The following is a 6,407-nucleotide window of genomic DNA, read 5'->3' as shown; positions in this document are numbered from 1 at the left end:
CCCTTTCCCCCACTATTTCCCCCCTTCTTCTCCCCCACGGTCCTCCGTTAAGTTCCTCCTAATCCTCCTATACGTGCAAACATAGGATATTTGTCCTTCTCTGCCTGACTTATTTCGCTCAGCATAACACCCTCGAGTTCCATCCATGTGGCTACACATGGCCAGATGTCATTCTTTCTCATTGCCATGTAGCATTCCATGGTATAGATAAACCACATCTTCTTGATCCATTGGTCCGTTGATGGACACTTAGGCTCTTTCCATGTTTTGGCTATTGTTGAGAGCGCTGCTATGAACATTGGGGTCCATGTGCGAGCACTTTAATTCTGAACTGAGTCCCAAGAGACCACTTAGCAGACCGATCCTTCTGATTTCAGAAAGATGTGGATGCCGAACTGGTCCAGATCCCTGTGTCTCGGGATTATGATGCTTTATGATTTATGAATACAGAGACAGGACATGAAATAGTCTTTAAATTCCCGTTGAGTCCTACCTTCCATCAAGTTAGAATTAGGCTATCAGATGGAATCCTCCAGTTTATATTGCTTGCTTTTGGACGTTCTTAACACTATTATAGGTTATTCCATTTTTCACAGGCTGTGTGATGTTTTACTCCCCAAATGGTGCAATCGTTTACAATTTCAATCACATTTGAAGTGCTCTAGGATAACTTTTCCATTAATTCATTCAGCCCATTTTTACCCAGCATTTATTATGTGCCAGACACTAAGGCTGTGGAAAAGATAGACAGGGTCCTTGCTCTCAAAAAGCTTTCATGGGAATAAGCAACACATACATATATATGATCATGTCAGGAAAGTGGTAAGAAAAATTAATGGGGTAAAGAGTGATGGCGAGGGCTACTGTTTTAGGTAAGGTCCCTAAAACGGAATTTTAAAAGAATTTTTCAGGTATGTGTCTAAAATTGATTAGGTAATTTTTACCATTATGGTTTTAGTGACTTCTTTCAGTATATCATGTTTGTCTTGTTTTGTTTCACTTTCTTTGCCTGGTTTAACGTCTTGATCCTGTTATAAAAGTAATTTTGATTCCTGCTTCTCCCACAAACCATACTGTAATGATTTTCTAGGTTTCAACCCTTTCGAACCTATCCTACTAAACGATTGTATCCTATTCTTTAGCTGTGTCCATATTGTTGGAATACTTAGATTATTTCTAATTTCTGACTATACAAATAGTATACAAATATGCTATACAAATAGCACTAGGGTGAACGAATTTATTGTTTAATAAATCTTTTTAAATGTTTGAAGTATTTCTTGGAAGATGTTCAGAAGTGGCATTTACTGATTAGGAAAAGTATTTAAAATAATAGTTTAAAATAATTTAAATTTTACACAATGAATCACTTTACGGGAAAAATATTTTCACAGCTTTGCATATCCAATATTACTGATCCATATACTATCTGTCTCTCTCTATAGACACCTAATATACTGATCTATATCCCCTGTGTCTATCCTCTGTCTATCCATTCATCACTCATCTGACTGTATCCCTCATCTGCCCTATTTCAAACAAAGTAAGCTTGCCTGTTTTATTTGAAGAGTCAAGCCTCACCTCTTTCGAAATCCCTTAAATTATTTAAAAGTTTCGGTATGTCAATCAGCATCTCTGTTTTTTGTTTGCTTTTCATCAAGGAACCATCTCTCCCAAAGTAATTCTCCTCCCTGATATTTCTAACATCGCCATGTCAAGTAAATCTGAGGTTTACAGACAATAACTCTTTTCAGTAACAGTGCTCATCGCCGAGCGGATTTGGCACTCTTTTTTTTTTTTTTTTTTTAAATTTTTTTTTAATGTTTTATTCATTTCTAGGAGAGAGAGAGAGACAGCGTGAGCAGGGGAGGGTCAGAGAGAGAGGGGAGAGGGAGTCACAGACTGAAACAGGCTCCAGGCTCTGAGCTGGCAGTCAGCACAGAGCCCGACGCGGGGCTCGAACCCACGAACCGCGAGATCATGACCTAAGCGAAAGTCGGACGCTTAACCGACTAAGCCACCCAGGCGCCCCGGATTTGGCACTCTTAACGTGAAGAGAACGGCCGAGGCTTCAGAGATCTTGCGTGAAGCTGTCGCGGAGAGCGATGACTTGTGGAATAACCACAGCTTGTTAGGGAAGGGTGCTCCCAGCCCTGGGGGAATCTCCCAAGTTCCCCCATCACAAACGGTTGCCAGGGGCTGCTCCCGCGTGGACATTTGCACATGGAGTAATCTCCTTCCTTCAGCAGAGCCATACTAGGACGAATACATGGGCCACACTGAGAATAGCACCTTCCTATCTTAACAGGAGTTGAACCAGTAAAAAAAAAAAAAAAAAAAAAAAAAAAAAAAGTATGCCTGGTTTTAATGTTTAGGTAGTAATTCCTCCCCCCCATTGTTGTTTTGAAAGTTGTCCAGCATACAGAAAAATAAGAATAATACAGTGAATATTTGTATACCCATCATCTCAGTTCACCAATTGTTAGCATTTTCCCACATTTGCTTATCTCTGCGTGTATATGCACACACGTGTATATGTACGTATATGTATGCATTTGTGTACACGCACCTGTAGACATATATACATGTCAGCCGTGTATAATTAATATGTATACACATTTTATTTTTTAAAACTTTTTAAAAGTTTATTTCTGAGAGAGAAAGAGAGACAGAGCATGAGTGGGGGAGGAGCAGAGAGAGGGAGACACAGAATCCGAAGCAGGCGCCAGGTCCTGAGCTGTCAGCACAGAGCCTGACGTGGGGCTCAAACTCACTCACTGTGAGATCATGACCTGAGCCGAAGTCGGACACTTAACCGACTGAGCCACCCAGGGGCCCCTGTATACAAATTTTAAAGGAGCCATTTGTGAATAAACTGTGGACATCATGATTCTTCACCAGGGCCAGGATTACAGGAGGTGAGTGATGCAAGAAATCTAACAGGGGGGAGGGGGGGACACCAAGAAACTCTATCATCAAAGTAAATATTTTTTTTAAAATATTTATTTAATTTTGGGAGAGCGCAAGTAGGGGAGGGGCAGAGAGAAGGGGACAGAGGATCCCCAGCGAGCTCCGCCCTGACGGGCTGATGGCAGCGAGCCCGATGTGGGGCTTGAACTCATGAACTGTGAGTTCATGACTAGAACACAAGTCAGATGCTCAGCCAACCGAGCCACCCAGGTGCCCCAAAGTCAATATTTTAGTGCAATATTAAAAAAAATTCAATGTTAAGGAAAAACCCCACAATGACAAGAATATGAAGAATTTTAATAAAGACAGGCTGTTGTTTGCTTTATGGGCTTACATAACTGTGCAACAAGAAGAGTGTTTCCAATCAGCCGAAGGTTCTGGGACGTGGCTGTTGGGCCTGTGAGGAATGCCATTGGCTTGTGAACAGAGTCGGCAATGGGGACTCTATATATACACCTGGGTTTTGACTATAGAGTTTGCATTGGCTTTTTCCATTTGGTGTAAAACGTGTACCCAGGGGCACGCATCTCTCCCTTTGTGTCAAGCTACACGGGGCTCTGCCTTAAACGCTTCAGTGTGCATCTCCTAGGAACACAGAGACTCTTCTGCATCGCCTCGGTGCAGGAATCACATGCAGGAAGCTTGACAGTGATGCACTGTGATCATCTGATATTAGTCCATATTTAAATTTCAGCGATTGTCGCGTTGATGCCTTTTATGTCTTGTCCCCGCCCCCCTGCCACACCCCCAGTCAGGATGTGATCAAAGATCATGCATGGATTTAGTTATCAAGTCACTGTTTTCCCCTTTAAGCTAGAAAGCCTCCCCACCCCCACTCTCGTCTTTCATGCCGTTGGCATTTTTGAAGAATCCAGCCCCATTGTTAATGGAGACTCTCAGTTTTGATTTGCGTGATTGTTTTCCTCAAGTGTTGCAGGATTCTCGCACAGAGAGTCGTGACACCGAGGCTTTTCTTTCCAGGAAGCAACTTTATTCGTGCCGGCACCGCTCAGTTGGGTTCGTACCCAAAGAACTGAGCGGCCCACATCACATGGCATGGTTTTTGTTAATACATTTTCTATTTCTTTGCCTCCCATATATGGTAATACACAAAGATTCAGTCTGATTGTCTCAGTTTACAAGGCCATGGGGGATGTAGGCACCCGGGCGCATATCTAGGTGACCTTGAAGTCTTCTCTCTTCTCCATTTTTTTTTTTTCTCTCTCCTTAGGGAGGGGTTCCTACCACACAAGAATAGCGCATTATGCCAGATTTTAAAGAACACATCCTTGTGTGAGTCTTATTGTACTGCTAGATGGGGTGGGAATGAGCAATTGCTTTCTCAAGTAGCGACATCAGCTAGCTTAGCATGCAGACAGTTATGCGAGAACAAGAGAAACAGCTAGGCTCTTTGTGGGAAACGCAGACCGTTCCAAATCATCAGAGAGGATATGTACCTTTTGGGTTTTAAAGGTTTTGTGCTAGAAAGATTGCTGGCTGGAATGTCAAGAGGTTTCTGCTCCTAGGCCGACTTTGACTGATTGGAGATGGCTTTCAAGGCTCCCCAGGGCCTCGGGAGGAAAGAGTCTCCGAATCCGTGAGTGATGTCAGGCATGGACATCTAGGTGAGGGGAGCACAGAGGCCCTGGCTAGTGTTAAGACTGTACTTGATGAAGAATGACTGTGGCCTTACTGCTGTAGGCCATAATTCTTCTCACCTAACCTGGGCCAAGTTTCTTGAACACACGCATACAGACACACACACACATACACACACACACACACACACATATACATGCACAGGGACTGATTAGAAGTTTGTAAGCTTGTTCTTCTCTCGTGGCTTGTTGTAAGCTGATCTTTTCTCCTGTAATCACAGCTCATACATATGTCATTCAACTTTGTCTTCATACAGATCCCTAAAAATGCATGACTTTCTCTTGTATGGTTTTTAAAAAAAATTTTTTTTAACATGTATTTATTTTTGAGACAGACAGAGATAGAGCAGGAGCTGGGGAGGGGCAGAGAGAGAGGGAGACACAGAATCTGAAACAGGCTCCAGGCTCTGAGCTGTCAGCACAGAGCCCGATGCGGGGCTCGAACCCACAGATCGTGAGAACATGACCTGAGCCAAAGTTGGACGCCTAACCGACTGAGCCACCCAGGTGCCCCTGTTGTATGGTTTTTGAATTCCTGACTAGAAGTGGTGTTAAACAGTTAAAAAAAAAACATCAGTTCCCATCTCCAATAGTCACATGAGGTGACCAACATTGTAAATCTAGTGAGAAGGTTAAAAGCTGATTAATTCCCTCTCAGGTATGAAGGCAACTACCTGGAAATCCTCTTTATTGTCATTTTGGACCATAAACTTAAATTTGAATCTGGAAAGATGTTATCTTCTTGGAGTTTAATTAAAAGTAAAGAAAGAAGCTGTACCATGAAGATTTTACTCAAAGAATGGCGATAATAGCCAGGTTCCCCATTGTGCCTCTCTGTTTAACTCCTTGTCATTCAGTCTCTTTTGGGAGTACATCTCTCAGTCTCTGCCAAAGACAAGTTTTATAGTTCTTCAAATCTTTTCCTGATGGAGTAGTGAACAGTTTATATGCTTGTGGCCTGTTCAGTTGATTCTGCAGAGAACTGGAGGGCAATATGGCAGTGTGTCTTTCAATTTTATTGTTATTTTTTTTTTTTTTTGAGAGAGAGAGAGAGAGAGTACACGCAGGTGGGGTAGAGAGGCAGAGAGAGAGAGCCCAAGCAGGCCCCATGATCAGTGTGGAGCCTGACACAGGGCTTAACCCCATGACCCTGGGATCATGACCTGAGCCAATCAAGAGCTGGACACTCAAAACCTAGCCACCCAGGCACTGCTCTCTCAATGTTAAAGGAACAGCCCCTTTCTTTCAAAATGCATTTTGGCTTTTTTAAATTATTGCTTACAACTTTATTTTCTGAGATTTTTTTTTCTTTCATAGTTTATTGTCAAGTGAGTTTCCACAAAACACCCAGTGCTCAGTTTGTATTGAGGCACTTGTAGATTTCATGCAGTTGCAAGCCCTGTACAGGGAGCTCTCCGGTAGCCCCGCCCACTTTCCCTGCCCCAGCTTTCTGCCAGCCTGTAGCGCAATGGAGATGGACCCTGAGGCAAGCCACCGAGCTCCTTCCGGGGTCTCCAGTTTGGCTCGTACTCACTTCTGTGTGTGTCTTCACTTCTCCAGAAATCATGGCACGTGCACAAGCGCACCTGTGAGCTACCGTTTCCACTCTCGGGAATCTCTCCTCCAGAAATGCTCAGTAAGTGCACAGAGCCACTTATGCAAAATTGTGGACGGCGGTGTTTATAGTAACAGAAGAGATGGCAACATTCTGCCTCCATCCCGGGGAAAGTGACATATTTTTGATGCAATACGGCATGCAACACCATAAGGAAGAGAGGG

This window comes from Hyaena hyaena, unplaced genomic scaffold (genome assembly GCF_003009895.1).
Source record: "Hyaena hyaena isolate Hyena2069 unplaced genomic scaffold, ASM300989v1 scaffold_80, whole genome shotgun sequence".
Lineage (NCBI taxonomy): Eukaryota > Metazoa > Chordata > Mammalia > Carnivora > Hyaenidae > Hyaena > Hyaena hyaena.
This window is presented reverse-complemented; position numbering follows the sequence as displayed.